The 22,338-nt window shown below is 39.8% G+C and overlaps 1 protein-coding gene across 7 annotated transcripts in view; it reads right to left on the bottom strand.

Annotated features, from left to right (window-relative positions):
* CCSER2 (coiled-coil serine rich protein 2) overlaps positions 1-21,701 on the bottom strand; it is a 152,232-nt gene extending 130,531 nt beyond the window's left edge. For all 7 annotated transcript variants that reach the window (XM_059051856.2, XM_067025230.1, XM_059051853.2 and 4 more), the window contains exon 1: positions 21,427-21,701. The gene's annotated coding sequence lies outside the window, so the exon portion shown is untranslated. The remainder of the gene's footprint in view (positions 1-21,426) is intronic.
* Between the last annotated feature and the right edge of the window lie 637 nt (positions 21,702-22,338).

Consider the following 22,338-nt stretch of genomic DNA (forward strand, 5'->3'; position numbering starts at 1 on the left):
ATTACTTCAGAGAAAAAGAACAAAAAATCCTCTTGTTGGGACTTCCCTGGTGGCACAGTGGTTAAGAATCCACCTGCCAATGAGGGGGACACAGGTTTGAGCCCTGGTCCAGGAAGATCCCACATGCCACGAAGCAACTAAACCTGTCCGCCACAACTACTGAGCCTGTTCTCTAGAGCCCACGAGCCACAAGTACTGAAGCCCACGCCGCCTACAGACCGTGCTCCGCAACAAGAGAAGCCACCGCAGTGAGAAGCCTGCACACCGCAACGAAGAGTAGCCCCCACTTGACACAACTAGAAAAAGCCCACGTGCGGCAATGAAGACCCAACACAACCAAAAATAAATTTAAAAACAAAATCCTCTTGTTTATTTTGACTCCACTTATAAATCACAAAACTTGCCTGAGGAAGACATATAAACCTTGAAAATTAGATAAACAGTTAAAAATGGCTTCTTATCATGAAAAATATTTTAAAGTAAAATTAGATATAATAAATAAAAGTGCTATTAACAATCTCTATATCCTTAAAAATGCCACTCTGTCATACAGTGTACTTTAAATTTAATAAACCAGAACTTTGGAATTGGGAAACTACAGATCATATAGGAAATTGAGTCCAGAGAAGTTAAGAGAATTTCCATTCAGAGTCTGTTGACCAGACAGCCAGCTTTTCTAACACAGAAAAGAAACCTAGAAATTCTAGAAATTTCTAGAAATTCTTACCTAGAAATTCTTTCAGAATTCACTCAACAACCATTTATAGCAAATTACTAGATACAAAGAACAGTAACAGAAATCCTATTCTCAAGCCCCTTATTCTTTTTTTTTTTCGGTATGCGGGCCTCACACTGTTGTGGCCTCTCCCGTTGCAGAGCGCAGGCTCCGGAAGCACAGGCTCAGTGGCCATGGCTCACGGGCCCAGCTGCTCCGTGGTATGTGGGATCTTCCCAGACCGGGGCACGAACCCGTGTCCCCTGCATTGGCAGGCGGATTCTCAACCACTGCGCCACCAGGGAAGCCCTGGCCCCTTATTCTTTTTAAATGTCCACCTATCTCCTTAATGTTCATCTAATAAAACTTGATTTTCTTCACATATCAATTAAAAAGCATAATTTCAATCAATTTTATTTTCTGGATTTAATTACTAATATCCAATGGTGTTACTGTTTATTATTTTAGGTTGACAAACATAAAATAATGGTTTTATGAGAAAATAGCTTTCCAAGTATTAAATAAACATCTTTAAGTTTGGAAATTACTATAATTCAATTCTAAAGACATTTCTCTGTAAAAACAAAGTATGGAGTTATTTTTAAGTTTGCTTTTTTTTTTTTTTTTTTTTGTGCTAGGCGGGCCTCTCACTGTTGTGGCCTCTCCCATTGCGGAGCACAGGCTCCGGACGAGCAGGCTCAGTGGCCATGGCTCACAGGCCCAGCCGCTCCGCGGCATGTGGGATCTTCCCAGACCGGGGCACGAACCCGCGTCTCCTGCATCAGCAGGCGGACTCTCAACCACTGCACCACCAGGGAAGCCCTAAGTTTGCTTTTAAATATGCTAGTTATAGTACATAAATAAGCTTTTTCTCAGAAAAAACTTTCTCAACTTTAGTTATAATTACCACTTAATTATTAGTTTTAATTGATAATAGTAAAATAGTAACCTATTTCAGGATAGTAGGAATTGTAGTATTGGTAGAAAACATTCAAATAATATACCAGCAGTCTAAGGTTTTGGTACCTTCAAGAAATAATTTAGACAGGAAAGAATACCCTAAACAATCCCTCAAGCCATTCAGTCTATTTCAGGTCTCTAAGCCAATTTGATACATTACTGCAGAAAAATTAAAATGTTTTTAAATCTCAAGGAAATAAATTTGGGGCCTTAGTTTAACTTCAGCAATTTCAGTTGATGAGCTCAAAAGGGTTAACAGTGTGATAAGGCCACACACAGGCAATCTTAGACTACACTAAAAGAAATGCACCATGTAAATCAGGAGTTAATGCAGATTACTGAAGTCTCACTTAATGCTCCTTGGAATGACATTATGAGAGGTACATTTTCTCTTTCTTATTAGACTATTACTATAAACTATTGCTAGTTTTTATTTAAAAACTTCTTCCTATAATCCACTACCCTAACACAACTGTTCTCATTACTTTATTTCCCTTCTCAATTACATCTACACACCAAAGTCGGCTATGATAAATACCTAGATACAATATTCTACTTTTTAAATATCATTATTTTATAAATATTTCCCACATTTCTATAAAGTTATTATTTTAATGGCTACAATATATTACACTGAATTTATATGCTATAAACTATGTTAGCACAAATTATTGGACCAATTATGAACACCTTTATCTTTCAATATACCACTTTTAGGGTTACCCTGGGGTACAGGTGAAGAACCATCTTACATGATGAAAAGCAAAGTATTTATTTACAAATGTTTTAGCCTAGCAAGACCATGAGAATATATTATTATTGCTGTCAAGTAGCTTAAGGTGTCAAAAAGAGGCAGAACTAGGATCAACAGATGGAAATAACAGAAACGTATTTTCAGCCCAAAATAATGAAAACTTTTCAAACTGTCAGAACTTACTCAACAAGGTAATGGGCTACTACATAAAACACTAAGCTGTCCATCTCTGAAAGCATTCAAAAACAAGCTAGATAATCACTTGCCAGAGATAGTGCAGACTCATACTGGGTGGGCAGTAGAACTAGATAACCTCCAAGGTTTCCTTTTACTAGTGTATTCAAATATTTATTAATGACCTGCTATGATCCTAGCAATACGCTACGTGCTAGGTATACAAAAGTTTACAGAACAGACATGACCCCTATGGTTTTTGCAATTACAGTCTAGTGTAGGAAACAGAGAAAAAGAAAAAAACAAAAACACACAAGTAAACGAATAATTATGAATCCTAAATCCTATGAAGGAAAACAATGAAATGCTATAGGAGAAAACAGCAGACTGGGCATCAAGGAAGCCATCTCAGAGGGATAATATCTAGGTTGTACCTAAGAGGAGCTAGCACTCTGGCGCAATGAAAAGCCACTGAAGGTTATATAAGCGAGTGACACAATCTGATTTTCATTCCTAAAAGATTATTCCAGCTGTTATGTAGAGAATGAATTGGAAGGGAGAAAACACGGAAGCAGGGAAATCAGTTAAGAAGCTAGGTAGGGAGGAATCCAGATGAGAACTGACAGATAGGCAGGTTGAAGTAGATGGACAGAAAGGAATAAAGGAGTTCAAGGTGAATGGGGGAGATAGGAGCTATAGCACTTGATGATAGGTTAAATGCAACAACTAATGGTTGTTCTAATGGTGCTGCCATTTTCTGAGATGCAAAGACTGGGGGAAAGACAGATATGGAATAAAAGGGGAATCCAACTTTTAAGTCTCCATGATGCTACCAAAATTCTCTCATGATTCATTCTTTGCTCTTTAAAAGTCAGTCTGTGGAAGGGGATTAATGCTATAAAAGAGACTCAGTCAATTTTTTAAAAACTGGATTACAAATGGTAGATTAAATTATTTTATCAATGTTAAATTCAGTGAAGTAGTTTGTACCATGGTTACTTTTTTTTTAATTTTTGAATTTTATTTTATTTATTTTTTTATATAGCAGGTTCTTATTAGTCATCCATTTTACACATATCAGTGTATACATGTCAATCCCAATCTCCCAATTCATCACACCACCACCACCCCCACCGCTTTCCCCCCTTGGTATCCATATGTTTGTTCTCTACATCTGTGTCTCAATTTCTGCCCTGCAAACCGGTTCATCTGTGCCGTTTTTCTAGGTTCAACATATATGCGTTTATATACGATATTTGTTTTTCTCTTTCTGACTTACTTCACTCTGTATGACAGTCTCTAGATCCATCCACGTCTCAACAAATGACCCAATTTCGTTCCTTTTTATGGATGAGTAATATACATTTTTTTTAAAAAACCCTATTCTTAAGAAGTACATGTCACAGTATTTAGGGATAAAGCATCATAATTTATGCAACTTATTCTCAAATACTTTGCACATGTGTGCACGTGGAAGAACATATACATGTATCCAGACATATGTATACACACACATATATATGTACATATGTGACAGAGCAAATGATAAGCAAATGGCATAAAATATTAACAAGAGGTGAATCTGCATAAAGACTACTCAGTCTTTGTACTACTCATATTCTTGTAACTTTTCTGAACATGAAATAATTTCCAAATTAAAAAAAAAAATTTTAAGCAGTCAGTCCTAGATTTTTCTTATTCATGCTAAATACTTCCAATTCTTTTCAACTCATCTCATCTGTATTTCCCCTCAACAAGCCACCTTGTCTTTTCCATTATCCAGAGTAGTGTCTCCATCAGGGAGACAAGAAACATACACAACAGCTCTACAGAGATATGGCATGACAAGAGGTGAGGACTAGAACAGGTTTTTTCACAATCTGCAATCTCACATGAAGTACAATATCTATATTTCTGCTCTCTGGAATGTTCTACATCCTATGTCCTGATCTATATCAGGCTGCTAGATGACAGCTCTTTGCTTCTGTATCTTCTCTTTTCATGTAACATACAGCAATAAACCTCACTGTAGAATCAGCATGTTCATGTGTTCTCTACCTGGATTAAGTGTTCCTCCTAAACATTCCCATACCTCTCTAAGTACAGCAATTATCACACTATTTTATTTTTAAAATCATGTCTACATGTGTTCTGCTTTCTCTACTAGACTGGAAGCTCCTTAAAAACAAGGACCACAACATATTTGGGTTTTTTTAATTCTTAAAGATGTAGGAAAAAACACTCAGTAAAAGCTGAGGTAAGAAATAAAAGTTACTGAAGAACCTAAATATGTTATGACTACAATTCTACTAAAAAGGTGTTTTGGTTTTTTTCTTTACCTTGGACACAGCAAGTATGTAGAAAGAGTCTTCCTCTAATTCCATAGCAAATGAGACACAGCAACTAGGAGTTGCTGATAAAGAACTGAAAATATTAATAACACTATACACAATCCCCAAATCGTGTTTACTTCAATAACACAAATAATAATTTCATAACTACTTCAATAACAAATAATTAATAATTTCATAAACTACTACTGAAAAAAAGGTAAAGGCTGAGGCCTGAGTATCAACCACACCTTAAAATCAAAGTATATTTATATTTCACCTATGCTGGTAACTGGTCAATACAACGCAAGGAACACTTCAGTGACAAGAAAATGCATATAATATTCTAGACAGAACGTTGTTCTCTATTATGAAAGAAACTTTAAGCAAAATTATGTCAGGTAAGAATAAGCAACTTAGTAAACAAATTAAAAACTAATCATTTTACTGTGAAAGGTAGTTTTCAAATACTACAATTAAACTTGCCAGACACAATATGATTAAATGAGAATACACATAAAGTACTTCAAAAACAAAACTATAAAGCAGAAATACATCTTTACCCAAAATGACTATTGGTAATACTACAAAATATCTCACTATCAAATGTTAAAATACCAAATGCTTGAAGAATACTTCTGGGCTTGTAAAATTAACAAAACTTAGGTGAGTCCTTAGTGGGGCTTGATCCTCTTTTAGTACCTAGAAAATCCAAATATATCACAACACTGTCAGTTTGTCCTTCCAACCCCTTAGGAACTAGCTCTTTCTCTATTTCATGCCTGGTACTGCTTAAGGTCTACTTGTGGTCTACGTCATTTCTCTCCTCCACTCATGAGAGCTTCCTGACACTTGGCATATAATATATAATCCCCATGTGCTGCCCAAAGTTACTGCTCTGGACTCATCCAGAGTTGCCGAAACCCTCCCGCCCCATCTGGGGAACAGTAGGCAACCCAGCTCAGTCATTAGTTCCTTGGCAATGACAAGTACTTGCTTCTAACCATCCTCCTCTGCACTCTCTTATTATGAGGAGAATACGATGTTTCCTACTCATCTAGGTACTCTGCCTATATGATGGCTGTCTATTCTCCTAGCTTCCTTTAGATCTCTCCAACTCGTGGAATACAATGCACATGTCAATTTGTAATAATTCTCAACTCTGTCCTGTATTCTCCAACACTACCTCATTTCTTAATCTAGAATCTTACCAACTAGAGCCAATATTCTAGCATAAATTTCCTTAATTCCCTACCTTCAGTTTCTTCCCCTTCAATTCATCCCTATAGTTTTCCCAGAGTTTATATTTAAAATCATAAATCTGATCATGTCACTTTTCAATTTAAAATCCTTCAGTGGTCCTCCAAAGAACAAACACCTTAAAACAGTACTAACAACAGCAGGTGACAGCTGCTGATAAGTTGTATGCCAGGTACCTGCATTACCTCATTTAAATCTCACAACAATCCTACAGTGTAGATATTTTCATTATTCTTATTTTCCAGATTTAAGCAAAACGAAACTTGGAAAAATCACATGATCTGTCCATAGCCACACAGACAGTAAGAAAATGCAGCTAAGATTACAAAAGCCTTCAAAATCTAGCTTTTACTCCTTTGCAGCAGCTCTCTCCCACAACTACCCAATAAACCCTGCCTTCCACTTACATTAAACCACCCAAAGATCTATGACCATACTATGATCTTCCAGGACTCCTTACCAGTCTTGGTACCATGCTACCCCCTTGGCTCAAAATGCCCACTCACCCACCTTGGTCCACCTTGGGAACCCTCTCTGAAGACTTTTTCCTTTCTTTCTTACCTCCTCCACAAGGGAGGTCCCTAGGCAGAACAATATAAGCCAAAATGATATACACACCCCACTCTAAACTTCAAAATGCTACAATACAGAATGCTCATATAGATTTCCCAAGGTAATTTCCAGGTGAGAATATAGTGCCAGCCTCATAAACTCTATATTTATCAGAAAAGTAAATAAAATCAACAATGTAGCAACAGCAAAGGCTAATAAAAATACACTTAATACTTTTGCAAAATATTCACATGTAAAATTCAATTATTTTGAAATATGTGGTAAATCATCCAGAATATAAAGGATCAAATTTTAAAATACTTTCTTCTGCAAATTTGGACTTCTTTAAATGTAACAAGCAAGACAAATTCTACAAAATTTTACAAAATCTGTTAGCAAACCAAGACAAAATTCAAGAAACTAAAGAGCTCTTCTATGACTATATCTGAGTTCAGAAAATGGCGATCCATTCTATGACTATATCTGGGTTCAGAAAATGGCGATCCAATACTAAACGACTTGTGCTTATGAATCATATTAGATGATGCAGAGGTACAGGGATTATGTTACCACATCTGCAGCATCAGCATATTAAGCCCGTATCGTCCAGGAACATGCAACAATGATATCAGGAGTTTCTTCTGGGTATTAACTGACAGTGAAATAGCATCTCTTCAAGGTACTACTCAAATATATTAGCTTACAATTCCCCACACTAAAGCTCCTATTTTCATCTTTTCACAGTCTCAAGATCTTCCTGCTTAAGGGTTAAGCTAAGAAAGGAAAAAGTCTTCAGATAGAGTTCGCAAGGTGGACCAAGGTGGGTGAGTGGTCATTTTGAGCCAAGGGGGTAGTATGGTACCAAGACTGGTAAGGCGTCCTGAAAGATAGTAGTATGGTCACAGATCCTTGGGTGGTTTGGTATAAGTGGAAAGCAGGGTTTATACTTAATTGCTCTTTAATTGGCATTTGGACACAAAGCACCAAGTGTTACTTTCAAAGTTTTAATCTCTTTTCTAGCTCATTAAGAAAATGTCCTATAAGAGCACTTCTGGGGCTTATCCATATATCTTTTCTTGCTTTTCCCCACTAATCCTTACAAATCATATTTTTAACTCCTAAGCAAATTTCTTGTAAAAAGCATAAACTACTTCTTAACAATATCACCTAACAGATATTTAGAAAATTGACCTTTAATGGTTCAAGCACTATTCTAGGGTGGCAGATCCAAAATTATTTTGCCTTTGACATTCCTACTGGATACAACCAACATGCATTTCCTGTAGAATATCCAGGACTAAGCAGAATAATTACTTTCAAAGGGTTTTTTTTTACAATGGTATACTCAGGATATTAGAGCCTGGCCCAAGGAAACAGTAAGGGGAATGGAGAAGGAAAAGCTCCATCAGCAGAACTTGACAGGCAAAGGAAAATGAACAGAGGTCAAGATGTTTCTCAGGTTTATAATTTGGGTAACTGAGTGACTGGCAGCATCACTAACCATGGCAGGAAATGAAGTGAGTACGTAAGTCTGGAGAAGACCACGTACTAATTTTTGATGTTTTAAATTTCAGGTTTTCTGCTGAACTATCAGGTAGGCATTCTAAATAGCAAAGTTAAGGACTGGAATGCTCAAGAGAGAAACTAGGGTGAATAAAAGAACAAAGATATGAGATAACAAAAAATAATGTATTCAAGAAAGCATAACAATGAAGAAAAAAATGTCAGGCTGAAACCTTGGAAAACATGAACATTAAGGGACAGGAGTTAGTAATGATAGCTGAGAAAGAAGAGATAAGAAAGAGAAACAGGAGAAAGTGATACCATGGAAGTCAAGAAAAAGAGGGTGTCGGGCTTCCCTGGTGGCGCAGTGGTTGAGAGTCCGCCTGCCGATGCAGGGAACACGGGTTCGTGCCCCGGTCAGGGAAGATCCCACATGCCGCGGAGCAGCTGGGCCCGTGGGCCATGGCCGCTGAGCCTGTGCGTCCGGAGCCTGTGCTCTGCAATGGGAGAGGCCACAGCAGTGAGAGGCCCGTATACCACAAAAAAAAAAAAAAAAAAAAAAAAAAAAAAAAAGAAAAAGAAGGTGTCAAGAACATGGGCACGATCAGCTAAATGGTTCACTCAGGATTTAACAACTAGGAACTAACTATGTCCAAGATTAATACAATTTCAACAAGTAGAGGAAGTAAGAGTAATAAAAACACTGTTGGGAGAAGGAAACAAAAAAGGAAGAGTGCGAAGTGTATTTGGCGAAGTGTATTTGGAACAGAATGTAGAAGAGTTTTGCTGGAATGGAAAGTTCATGTAGCAGAAGACAAGAAAGAAAGTCTGGGCCAAAGACTTTACATTCAAGATTTTATTCTGTTTTAGATTTTATTCTGTGAGGAAGAAGAAAGACAAGTAGCTTTTCTTTTTTCTTTTTGACAAACTACCCTGGTGACAACATTCATGATGAACTGGAATGACAAGAGAGTTACAAGCTATTAAGCAGTCTTAAAATTATCTAAACATAGTAATGAGGGCCTGAAAGAGGTTGGCAGTAGACAAAGTAAGAATTAAGAGATACATGAAGGAGAGATATTCTCTAATCCCAGGGTGCCCTAGATATTCCACTATTACTATATTATTATACTCGTCACATTGCACCATAATCATCTGTCGACTGGAGTATAATAATAATCATAGGGCTTCCCTCGTGGCACAGTGGTTGGGAGTCCATCTGCCAATGCAGGGGACACGGGTTCAAGCCCTGGTCCGGGAAAATCCCACATGCTGCAGAGCAGCTGAGCCCGTGTGCCACAACTACTGAGCCTGTGCTCTAGAGCCTGCGAGCCACAACTACTGAGCCCGCTGGCCACCAACTACTGAAGCCTGCATGCCTAGAGCCTGTGCTCTGCAACAAGAGAAGTCACCACAGTGAGAAGCCAGTGCACTGCAACGAAGAATAGCCCCCGCTCGCCACAACTAGAGTAGGCCCGCGCACAGCAATGAAGACCCAACGCAGCCAGAAACAAAATAAATAAAACAAATTTTTAAAAATAATCATATTATTATACTCATCACATTGCATCATAATCATTTGTGGACTGGGACCCTCTCTTATTCAGCCTTTCATTACTAGAACTAACAAAACAGGAACACAGGAAGAGGCAAAAAAAATTTTGTTGAATTACAATAGAACTCAGTAATGAAAAAATATAGAAGTGGGACTTAAAGTTACTGCAGAGAAACCTAAGTGACTACAAGATGATAATATAGAAAACACTAACGAAGAACTTAAGATCAAGTTTAGGGAATGAGTTTAAAATATGTTTAGGATGAGAAGTGTCTAAGGACAACATTCAAATAGAAATATCAAACAGCAAAAAATGAAACCACAGAAGGAAAAATAAAAACATAGGGATTAGGGGTGCCAACCCTCCATGCAGCCAAAAATCCAAGTACAACTTACAGTAAGCCCTCCCTATACTTGGTCCCTCTGCATCACAGATTTCACCAGCTAAGATCCTGTAGTACTATAGTATCTACTCTTGAAAAAATTCCACACATAAGTGGACCCATGCAGCTCAAACTTGTGTTGTTCAAGGGTAAACTGCATTCAGATATTCAAACAAAAAAGAGAATTTTGAGATACATCATGAAATCATCAACAAATCTTATTATTTGCTCATAAGAACAAATATTTAACAAAATACCAATTTCCTAAGACACTTTGGGAGTATGACTCTACCTTTAAGCTATCTGGGGCTTCCCTGGTGGCGCAGTGGCTGAGAGTCCGCCTGCCGATGCAGCGGACACGGGTTCGTGCCCCGGTCCAGGAAGATCCCACATGCCATGGAGCGGCTGGGCCCGTGAGCCATGGCCACTGAGCCTGTGCATCCAGAGCCTGTGCTCCGCAACAGGAGAGGCCACAACAGTGAGAAGCCTGCATACCACCAAAAAAAAAAAAAAAAAAAAAAAAAAGAATGCTATCTGAACTTCTTACTCGCATATTCCGTAAAAATTAAATTGATATAAAAGCCCAACCAAACAGGTCAATCAAAACTGGGTCAATAGGGCTTCCCTGGTGGCAGAGTGGTTAAAATCCACCTGCCAATGCAGGGGACACGGGTTCAAGCCCTGGTCGGGGAAGATCCCACATGCTGCAGAGCAACTGAGCCCGTGTGCCACAACTACTGAGCCTGTGCTCTAGAGCCCGAGAGCCACAACTACTGAGCCCACAAACCTAGAAGCCCATGCTCCATAACAAGAGAAGCCACTGCAATAAGAAGCCCACGCACTGCAATGAACAGTAGCCTCCACTCGCCACAACTAGAGAAAGCCCATGTGCAGCATAGAGAAAGCCTGCCCGCAGCAACGAAGACCCAATGCAGCCAAAAATAAATAAATAAAATAAATTTGTTTAAAAAAAACAAAAAACCTGGGTCAATACTAAATAATTACTTGCTTTATTTATTCATTCATTCAAAAATATTTATTGAGTGACTATCAGTTTGCATTGGGACAAGGGGGACCAGACACAAAGCAAATAAAGTAACATACAGCAAATACTACAACAAAGTCACTGTAAAATGTAAAGAAACACAGAACAGAGAATATAATGAAGGATGGGTAGAGGAGGCATGATGAAAACAGACCTAGAAGCTGTCCTGGAAGAGGAGACACCTATGTTGGGCTTTTTAAAAGATGAAGTGATTTAACAAGATAGCTAAGAAGCTGAATGGTATTCTGGAACAAAAGGAATAGTATGTGCAAAAGCATGGAGATGTCAAAAAGTTTCTCATCTTCATGGAAACATGACAGAGATGCCATGGCACAGCTCATGGAAGACTTTCTGTACACTGATAAAGAAGTTGACCCTTATCCTATAGTCCTGTGGTAAGAAATATCAGATGTGCATTAGAATGCCCTAAGGAGCACTCCAAATCCCCTAAAGCAGAGTGCAAGTGCAGGCAGGAGATGGAAAAGCAAAAAACAGGGCAGAGCCACAGAAGATTTTTAAGCAATAACAAAACCCGTTTCAGAAATCCAAAAGTCAGTAGCAGTGGCTAAGGGAAGAAAATCTCGAGGAAAACTGAAGAAGATTAAGAAGCGATTGCAATAATGCTCCAGCACTAAATATTGACAACTACCTACTCAAACATAAATGAACCACAGAAAGAGGCACATAAAGTGCTATAACTGTAATATGGGCTTTGAACCATGAGTTTCAGAACTCATCTCTGATAACAACTCAATAATCGGAATCAATTATAGTAAAAGTACAATCAGGGACATTAAAAAAAAGGGAAAAAGAGTGGCCACCAAATTTTCCCCTTAAAAGTACTTCATCTATACTTTAATTTAAAAGGTTTTTTTAATTTAAATTTTTTTCTTTTTAAAAAAGGTACTTCATAATAAAACTACCATAGCAGGCAGATTACCAAATCCAAATTTAGAACCTACCACATGGCTACTAGCACTGTGCAAAACTACTGCGAATGATCATCAGTAAAAAGTTACCAGAGAAAAACTGGTCAATAACAACAACAACAAAGATTATTTAACAGATTCCTAATAATTCATTAAAAATTTTGTTACCCACATATAAAAACTACAGTTTTGAACTGATGAAAATTCACCGAATTGGGGGGAAGGGATGTTCTTTAATACTTATCTCCACTAGCCACTGTCTTCACTTGAAAAAAAATAGGTCAGTACATAAGGACACATATATGATAATGACAGACCTTAGGGTCACAGATAAGGATAAAATTAATTTCATTTATTTTTCAAGGAAATAGCTCCTGTAATTTTTTTTCTCTCTACTGGGTCATTCCATCAGCTACAAATATACTAGAAAAGCACACATCTTTTAAAAAAATTAAAATTCCTTGACTCCACATCCCTTCCAGCTATCACCCTGTTTTTCCTCAGTTTCAGTTGAAACTCCTTGAAAAAATTGGCTGTCTCCAATTTCTCTCCTACAGGTCCCTCTTAAACCCTCTCCAATCAAGTTTTCATCTCCATTAATCCACCATGAACAACTTAAGGTCACCAATGATTTCCACCCCCCCCCCCCTTTTTTTTTTTGGTTGCACCTCGAGGAATGAGAGATCCTCATTCCCTGACCAGGGATCGAACCCACGCCCCCAACAGTGAGTGGAAGCACAGAGTCCTAACCACTGGACCTCCAAGGAATTCCCACCAATGATTTTCATATTGTTAAATCTAAGTCACATCTTAGTCCTCGATCTAACTGCAGCCAACACAACTGATCACTCACTTCCCCCTTCTTAAAACATTTCACTTGGCTTCAGAGATAACCACGCATTCTTAATTTTCCTCCTTTGGAGGGTGCTTCTTACTCTCATTTTTTAGCTCTAGCACTAACTCTCTCTCCAGGTCCCTCTCTCTCATTAGAGGACCCCAAGGCAAAGTCTCTGACTTCTCCAGTCACACTCACTTCCTAGATTATCTTAATCAGTTCTAATGGTATTAAATAGTATCTTTATGCCAATGACTGGAAATTTGTATCCCCAGCCCCTCCTCTGAACTGAAATGCAGACTCATGTATACCCAGCTGGCTAGACAGTATCTCCACTTGGACTGCTAACATATCCAAAACTGAATGTACTACTTCCCCCTAAAACCTGCTTCTCCTGCAATCTTCCCCATCCCGGTAAACGGCAACTCCGTTCTTTCAGTTGTTCAGGTCAAAACCTACAACCCACATCCAATCCACCATCAAATTCTGTTGGCTCTGCCTTCAAAACGTACTGTGAGCACCTCTCCTAACCCTGCCTAAAATCACCATCATTTCCCACCTGACATTATTGCTGGAGCCTGCTGAATTATCTCATTATGCCCTGCCTATGACATTCCCTACACAGCAGTGAAAAGGTCTATTTAAAACAAGTCAAAATCCATCGATGGCTTCCCACTTTCAGGGTAAAACCCAAAAAGTTCTATTGGCCTGTAAGGCCATATATGATCTATTTTGCACTCCCACTACCATCCCTTCAGCCCCCTCACCCACCTCTCTGGCCTCATCTTCCACCAATCATTCCTCACAAGGCCTCCAATGATCTACTTATCACTCCTCAAACAGGACAAGCATGCTTCACACAAAAGACATCTGCACTCTTACTCCATCTTCCTCAAATGCTCTCCCCTAATATCTGTACAAATTAGATCACAACCTCACTTCTTCCACATCTTTGCTCACCACTGATCACTGCAGCATCCCCTGTGTGTTCTTTCCACCTTATTCTGCTTTGTTTTTTTCCACAGCAGTATAATAGTTGACATATTGCATACATACTTGTTTATTTTCTGTATCTTATTATTAGAATATAAGTTCCACAAGGTCAGAAAATGTGTTTTCCTCATTGCACCATTACTAGCAAGTGCCCAGCTGCTATTTGTTCAATGGAAAGATGGCATGAATGAGGAAAATCCAGATTCAGGATCTGGTCTCAAAGCCTGGATTGAGGAAACTTACAGTATAGAAATCCTCAAGTAGTGTAAAAAACGTCAACTGCAAAAGTGGCCACAACAATGGCCAAGTCTACAAGTCTAGCTGATGCCAATAATAAATAAGGGCTGACAAGTCCAGACTATCTTAAAATAAAGAAAATAAATTTGAGATAAAATGTTTAAATAAAAATAAAAGAAAGAAGAAGAAATGACCATCCCTGCCTCCTTATTCCCTGTAAAGAAATACCACCTGGATATGTTTCCTGTAAGCTGGCCTACCAAGTTAGATCAAAATATTACCAGACCCATTCTACACACTTAAATAGCTGTTATGAATAGTCCCTGCTTTTCTAAGGTATGGTCTTCTGAGAAAATTGTAACTCCCAACCCTAACACTGGCTGCCAAGACATAATGGTCAGAGAAAGCTCTCAAATTTCCCCAAAGCACTCAAGCTGCAACCAAATATCATTAATGTAATGACAACAACAATTCAAAGTACCTTCTGGTGTCTGCCTATCTTCATTTTCTCTAGTGTATGCACTAGGGTATCTGTCATCAAGAGATTGTGGTATCTTGATATGGGGGAGGGAGGTGTGGGGGGGAAGGGGGAGAGAGAGAGAAAGAGAGGGAGGGAGAGACAGAGAGAGAGAATTCAAAGAAACAGGACCTGGATTTTTTTTTTCCATTTTAAAGAGAGGTAGATTGCCAGGGAATAGAAAGCATCTGTTAAGATACAAGATGTCACCTGGGCTCTTCAATATGACACCAAAACACAGATCACAGAAGAACCCCAAAACCCTGAGAAATCCAGCATTCCTCAGCTAAAGAGCTGTCTTGCATCTCCCATTACCATGCATAGAACTGAAGAGACGGGGAAGAGACCATGCCTAAATGGACAGCTGAGAGCAGTAATGGGGGAGGGAAGAGTGGTAACAACCATGGAAAAGCAGGGGAGAGGAATAATTACCCATGTTTTTTCTCTTTTCCCCCTTCCTATTCTACTTACCAAGTATAGAAGAAACTGGGCAGATGAATACAAGGAAGGACAACACAGACAGTGAAGGATAACGATGCTCTGAAGCAAAAGGTAGCAGAAGAAATCATGCACAAATTCCTTTTCTAAGTGACTCTTCAAAAAACAGACATGAAGTTACGAACTGACCGAGGAAATTTAAAATTTAAAACAAATTCCCACACCTTAGATAATGACAGAACTATACAAAGAGAAGAGAGATTCTTAATTATTTGGAATGATGGTCCTGGGGCATTTTTAAGATCAACAATCCTCAAAGATGATCTAAATATTTTCAGACTAACTTACTGATCAACATGGAAGAAGTGAAAATCTTTCACTTTCATGGATGCAGGCTTTAAGAATTCTCTGGCTTCCCAATGGCTCCAAATCTCAAAATAACCAATTAGAAGTCAGAGAGGTAACTCTGGGGGCATTCAAAGGCAATCAACTCAGCAGAGAAGAGCTAAAAACTCAGAGATTACACCTATCATACTCTTGATTGGTCAATTCACTTAAAAAGAAAGGAGCGTTCTGATTGGTTGCTCTCTATAGGCTGAGTCACGCCCCAGCATCAGCACCTGCAGCAAGAAGATGGCAGAAGCTAAAAGAGGGCACAGGATACTCTGAGAAGGGGGGAAGGGAGGAGGGAGGAGGGGAGAGGGGGGAGGGGGGAGGAGGGGGGAGGGGGAGGGGGCGGGGAGGGGGGAGGTCAGTAACAAAGGAAAGACGATTTAATGCCATACAGCCACTGGCCATCAGCAAATCACAGTAGGGCACACGAACCAAAACTGTTTGTAGCGTGAGGTGGCATTCCATGTTTACTTCTATGCTAATATTTCCCTCTCCTTAAGGCTCCTCTTCTAATCCTGCACTGATGGCTCTTCCCCCTTCTCCCTGACAACTGTCACTCTCTAGAGCTTCTCTTCCTCCAGCCACTTTTTGATTTTGGTAATTTGGTGTCTCCTACCCCCAGTTCAGTCTCTTGCCATCTTCCTGAATTAGCTCATCCTGTATTAGCTCATGCTTTCTACTCAGTCCCTGTCCTTGACAAGTACATAACCCAGTGGGGGAGATAGATGTGTCACTAAGCTAGGTACAATAAATCACAGTCAATGCTATGAAAGAAATATAACAAAGTGCTGTGAGCGCATATTCATCTGTCATTATCCCACTTGATAACCTCCAAATCAACACTCCAGCTTCCCAATCTCTTATCAGTTACTAAGCCCTATAGCTTTCCATAATACCCCTGATCTCCACTTCCAACTTGCAGTTTAGGCTTCATTTCTCATTAGACCTATTTCAACCACTTCCTACCAGAAACACAATTCAATATATTTCCACTTTGCCACATCAGCCATCTCCCTAAAAGATATAACATACTATATCATCCCCTTGCTTTGAAACATCTAATATTTTTCCAGTACCTAAGATAAAGTTCAAATCCTTAGCAGAGAAAATAAAGTAATATAATATACTTTTCAAATATAGCCCTTTAAAAGCAGGCTGTTTGAGTTCTAGTTCCGATGCTTCCTAACTGTTTTATCTTTGGCGGGTCACCTTACCTCTTTTTCTCATTTGCAAAATGAGGATATGAAAAGAACCTACATCTTAGGGTTGTTATGAGGATTAAGTAAGAAATTCTATCCAAGTACCAGCAAAGTACCCAGCACTCAATCAATGTTAATTACTACACCAGGGTTGTCTCATCTATCTAGAATGTCTTACTCCCAAAGGAAGAAGATAACCAAGGTTTTATTTTCGTACATTTTAGAATGATTAACAATAAAAGTTAAATCAGAAATCTTAAAAGTTAAATCAGAAATTGACAATAAAAGTTAAATCAGAAATCTTCTAGTTAATCCGGAAACAACAAAAAATTCAATTAACCAAAAACTGCTTTCATGAATTTTTTGCCTAAATTTACTATAATTTATTAAAAAACAAGTACCCATTTATAAGAAAAACTAGGTTAGTTTCGTTTTGTTTTGTTTCCTATTCAAGTTCAAGAAGAAAAAAGGCAGCAGTTTACCAATGGAAACTCACTTAGATATTTATGAGAATGTGATTCTCTATAGTATAAAATACACAAAAATTAAATGCAATCTCAATTGCATATATTATTGTTAAAGATATATACATAACAAAAAGAACTGTAAAAGGTTAAGAAAATAAAAATGTGCATCAGATGGTAGAGTGACATTTGTTCTTAGACCTCACGATCAAAAGATGAAATCACACACAAAAAATTTTGTCAATGATTTTTGTTGTTGTTGTTGTCAATGATTTTAATAATTTTAAAACTGCAAAGTCTACAACAATAAAAATAACAAAAATAAAACAGATCACAAACATACTTCAAGAGAATAATATATTTATGATGCTAGGTACTAATGAAAATTGGTAAGAAGAGTCCAGTAAATCTATGGGCAAAGGACAAACATTTCATACAAAGGAGAAAATAAAATGAGAGAAATACTGCACTTCCTTTTCTATTGTGAATAGTGATCTTAGACAGCAGGTACCCTTATAACCATTTGAAAAAAAAAAAAGTTAAAAACAAAAGCCTGTAAAAGATAAAACTGGTCAACCAAACTGCTGGAAGTAGTAAAAAAAAAATACTACTTTTCAGAAACAAACCTAGCAATATTTTTCTAAAGTGACAAAAACCTTCATACCTTTTGACCTTATAATCCCCCTCCTGGGGCTTTAGCCGAAAGGAAAGAAGCAAAACAAAGGACATCTCCAGATTAACTGCATCCCGTAAAAAGCAGGAAGCAGCTTAGATATCCAATAATTATAAATAAGTAAATAAATCAACTCAATGTAACACTGTATAATAATTTAAATATATAAAAACTATAGCAGGGCTTCCCTGGTGGCGCAGTGGTTGAGAGTCCGCCTGCCGATGCAGGGGACACGGGTTTGTGCCCCGGTCCGGGAAGATCCCACATCCCACATGCCGCGGAGCGGCTGGGCCCGTGAGCCATGGCCGTGGAGCCTGCGCGTCCGGAGCCTGTGCTCCGCAACGGGAGAGGCCGTAACAGTGAGAGGCCCGCATAACGCAAAACAAACAAACAAACAAACAAAAAAACCTATACCTGTAAGAAAACATCAAATGTGAAGGCAAATATTGAACTATACTTATGTTGTGATTACAGTACAAAATCATGTATATATGATGAGAAATTAATAAGAGAATTTTTTTTTCCTTATTTCTTTGACCATTAAGTTGTCTGTTGGAATTGATCAGGTCTCCCATAGGAAGTACACATTTCAAAACGAACTTTTCAAAGGCATAAAACCACAATTTTTCTTTTCCAAGAAGCCTATCACATAGAAGTAATCAGATAGGCTCTTCTCACGTACAGACTAGCGATACATGTAATTTTAGCCATGCTATTAGCCAGCTGTAACCTTATTTTATTAAATCTCATTTTACCATCAAAATGTAACTGTATGTGGGTGTCTCCATATGGTGAGCAGAAGCCACTTATTATGAGGCACTCTGTCCAGCAATGAGGTCAAAAACCCCAGACGAATGGAATAGTGGAGGTTAGGTTTCTCCTATATCCTCAAATGAATCATGTTTCCTAGCCTCAAGGGCTCTAAGACCCTAGAAGCAGCAGGCAGTTAAGCAGCCAAAGAGATTGAAAGTGGAAGCTGATTTGCTCTACCTCTGAAAATTGACAACTTCCTCATTTTCCCCCAAAGCACCATGGAATAATGAAAAATACACAAGTGTGACATCAGGAGATGTGGGATACAAGTGACTCTGAGTAACTTCAAGTAAGTTTCTTGCCCTTTGGGGTTTCAGTCGTTTAATGGGTAAAATTTTTAAAGTTGAAACAAATAATCTATGAATTCTTTCAAGTTCAATATTCTACTAATAGACCCCCTTAACCAATATACTTTCAACTCTCTCAAAACCTCCCACTCTGATTATAAAAACAAGACTTAGAAGTAGGAAACTGGGGGCAAGGACACAGATGGTCAAAAGACCTGGATTGTATCCCAGCTCTGTCCCCTTCTACCTGCATGATCTTGGGCAAATTTCTTTGTCTTAAAGTCCTAAATTAAAGAAACAGCAATACTTACTGGCCATATTCTTTTTATTCTTGTGTCATAAAACATACTGGTTTTTTTCTGTCATAAGTGGGGTTTCATTCCTAACCAACAACAATTTTGACTTTATTCCTGGAAATTTTAAAGTACCTTGTGCAGTCACCTCTTCTAAGTTTTCTATTTTCTAACACATGGAAAGAGGTAGTTAACATACTTTACCTATAAACTATATTCAAGATTAGGAGCATTCCTCAAAAGTTCATTCAGTAAACAGTTTGCGAGCACCTGTGCCATAAAACAGCATGTGTTAGAGTTGCAAAGGTCTCTTCCCTTAAGATGCCCAAAAGTCTGGTGGACACAAGACACATTAACAAATCATTAACTACCAACTGACAAGTACTAACTGCAGAATGTACAATGTACTAATGGATCAGTGAAGACAAGTGCGATAAGATGTCTGGACAAGATTCAGAGGTGATAATTTGGTCAGGTCTTGAAGGGCAAGTTGTTTACTAGATGGAGAAGAATTCTCAATAGAGGCAACAGTGGAACACAAAGGAAGATGACATCTTCAGAGAACTCTAAGTAGTCTTTGCTCAGAGAGTGCAGGCAAAATGGTAGAAGATGAAATGAGAAACAAAGACAAGTAAGAGAAATCGTGAAGGACTCTGACTTTTATCAAATACAGATTATGAAGAGTCACTGCCGGACTTTTAAACATGAAATCAAAGTCCCCGCTTCTTCCCCAATCAAAGTTCAGTCAAGACAACAAACAGAAAATGCAGGTCTGGATGTGAAAAGGTACAATAAACTGCCTTGTTGTGTTTTTTTAAATGGAGAGTTCCTGCTGTTCAGGATGGCTTCTAGCAGTTTCTTACTATGGCATATTAATACAACACTGAAGTAAAACAGTATAAATTACAGCTAAAGGGTTCAAGAAAGTGTGTGTTTACCTAAAGATTATTTGACATCAGTGTTGTTGAGAACACTAAAGAAAACAAGCAAATAAGAAAATACTAAAGATACTAATAAGAGAGGCAAACAGTAATAACATCTAAGACTGACTTCAGACAAAATATTCAGGAATGTTTAAATCCTTATAATACATATATTGATTACAGATAAGACATGTTTTTTGTGACTATCTTTTGCAGAAGGTGAGTATCTTAAATGCCTTTTGGTTAAAGAAGAGGTGCCACAACCAAACTCTCTTTAAAACTAGTCTAAAAGATGATGCTTAAGAAAAAAAAAAAACCTGGCAAAATTAATAGGTTCCATTAATATTTTAATGCTCAGGAAAAAAAGGAGAAAAGAAATGCCTTTCAAAAGGTTATTTTGGAAAGCCTAAGCCCCATTTATCTCACCAACGGGAGTGAAACACAGACATTCCAATCTGGGACTACGAAGAGGCCCTGCATCAGTAATTTCCACACTGTTCAGGCCTAGTCTAGGAACAGCAAGCCTAACTGGCTGGGTAGCCCACAAAGATGAATTTGCAATTATTGAAATTCAAACTCAAGCTTAGCCGTCAAATGCTCCCTCAAAGGAGTCATTCTCCCTTTGCCTGACAAAAAAAAAAGTAGGTGCATTAAAATATATATATATGTATAAAAACAGCAGATGTCAAAAAAGGAGAGAGAAGCAGCAACTGAACCTATGGCAACGGTGTGGTCCACCAAAGTTTTCTCTCAGGATGTGTTTAGGGTGTGTCTTTGTTTTGGGCCCAGTAATTTAAAAAAAACCCACAGTCATTCGGGGCACCCCGGCACTTGGTACTTTCCCTATCATCCCTCACTAGCTAGCATCCTGGCTCTGAAATCACTGGGTATCTCAGCCTCGCCCTGATTTCTCCTTGAGAGAGAGAGGGCCGCAACCGCAGCGGCCCACGGGCCCCGATATGCCTGTCACAGCCCCAGGGGCGAGGGGCGTCCGACTTCCCCGCTCCACGCCTGCCTGGCCTCAGGCGGCTCGCGGAGACTCCAGAGGGTCGCTCCGGAGAGCAGGAGGCCGGAAGACGCCACGGCCCTATCCCGGGCGCCTGGACCTGGACCCCGGACCGCGCCCCCTGCCCAGGGCTGCCGCAGGCGCTTGCCCCGCCCCGACTCCGGCCCCTGCTCCCGCCCCGACCCCGGCTCTCACCGTGCGGAGGTCGTGCTGCCTCCTCAGCCGCGGCCCGGCTGCGGGTCGCCCACCGACCTACAGGCCAAAGGACGGCAGGTGAGGCGAAGGGCCGCCCGTCACATCCCCGCTGGCCCAGCCGCCCGACCCACAGCAGCCAGCATCACATCCACGGCCTGAGGGAGCGCTGGACTCCTGAGCCACCACTTCACCTCCCTCGACCGGCGCCCGCCTGGACTCCGCCCTCCAGGGCCCGCAAACCGCGCGCGCGCAGCCCCGCCTCCCCGGGACGCCCTGCGCAGGCGCGAGCCTCACGAAGTTAGGCCCCGCCTTTGGGCTCGCCCCCGCCGCCTGACTCCGGCTTCGGCCCATTTCTGGCACCGCCCCCGCCCTCTCGTCAGCCTTTCCCAGGCTACGCCCCCACTTCAGGACCCGCCCCCTTCCACTGACCTTGCCTCTCTGCCCCCTGACTCAGGCCTTTCCTGCGCCCAACTTGTGACGTCAGCCTGGTGGCTGACCCACCTATAGACGGCCTTCTAGACCAACATTTGCCTCTTGACCGCGGTCAAACCTGTCAACTAAACTTCCTGACCCCGAAAAGTTAGGAGTAGTCTGAGCTTTGGGACTGGCATGGGCTCCTCTCCCACATTTCGGTGAAGTGGACAGATCTAACATTTTGTGTTTTCAGGTCCAGCCCTGTTTTCTGTCCTCCGGTGCTTGCTCTGGGTAATGCCAGAACCAACACTCTGCCGGATCTTACTGAGATTGAGAGGAAGAAATAGGCACACCGAAGTGCTGAGAGTGGAAACAGCTTCATGACATAAATCAATCTGGGTTTCTTTTGCCGGAAGCCAGGTCCTCCTGCCCTCTGGGACTTCCATCAGCCATAGGCCTTCTCTTCCCCTCCTTTCTTCCTTGATGGCTTGAGGAGGC

The sequence above is a fragment of the Kogia breviceps genome, chromosome 2 (genome assembly GCF_026419965.1).
Source record: "Kogia breviceps isolate mKogBre1 chromosome 2, mKogBre1 haplotype 1, whole genome shotgun sequence".
Lineage (NCBI taxonomy): Eukaryota > Metazoa > Chordata > Mammalia > Artiodactyla > Physeteridae > Kogia > Kogia breviceps.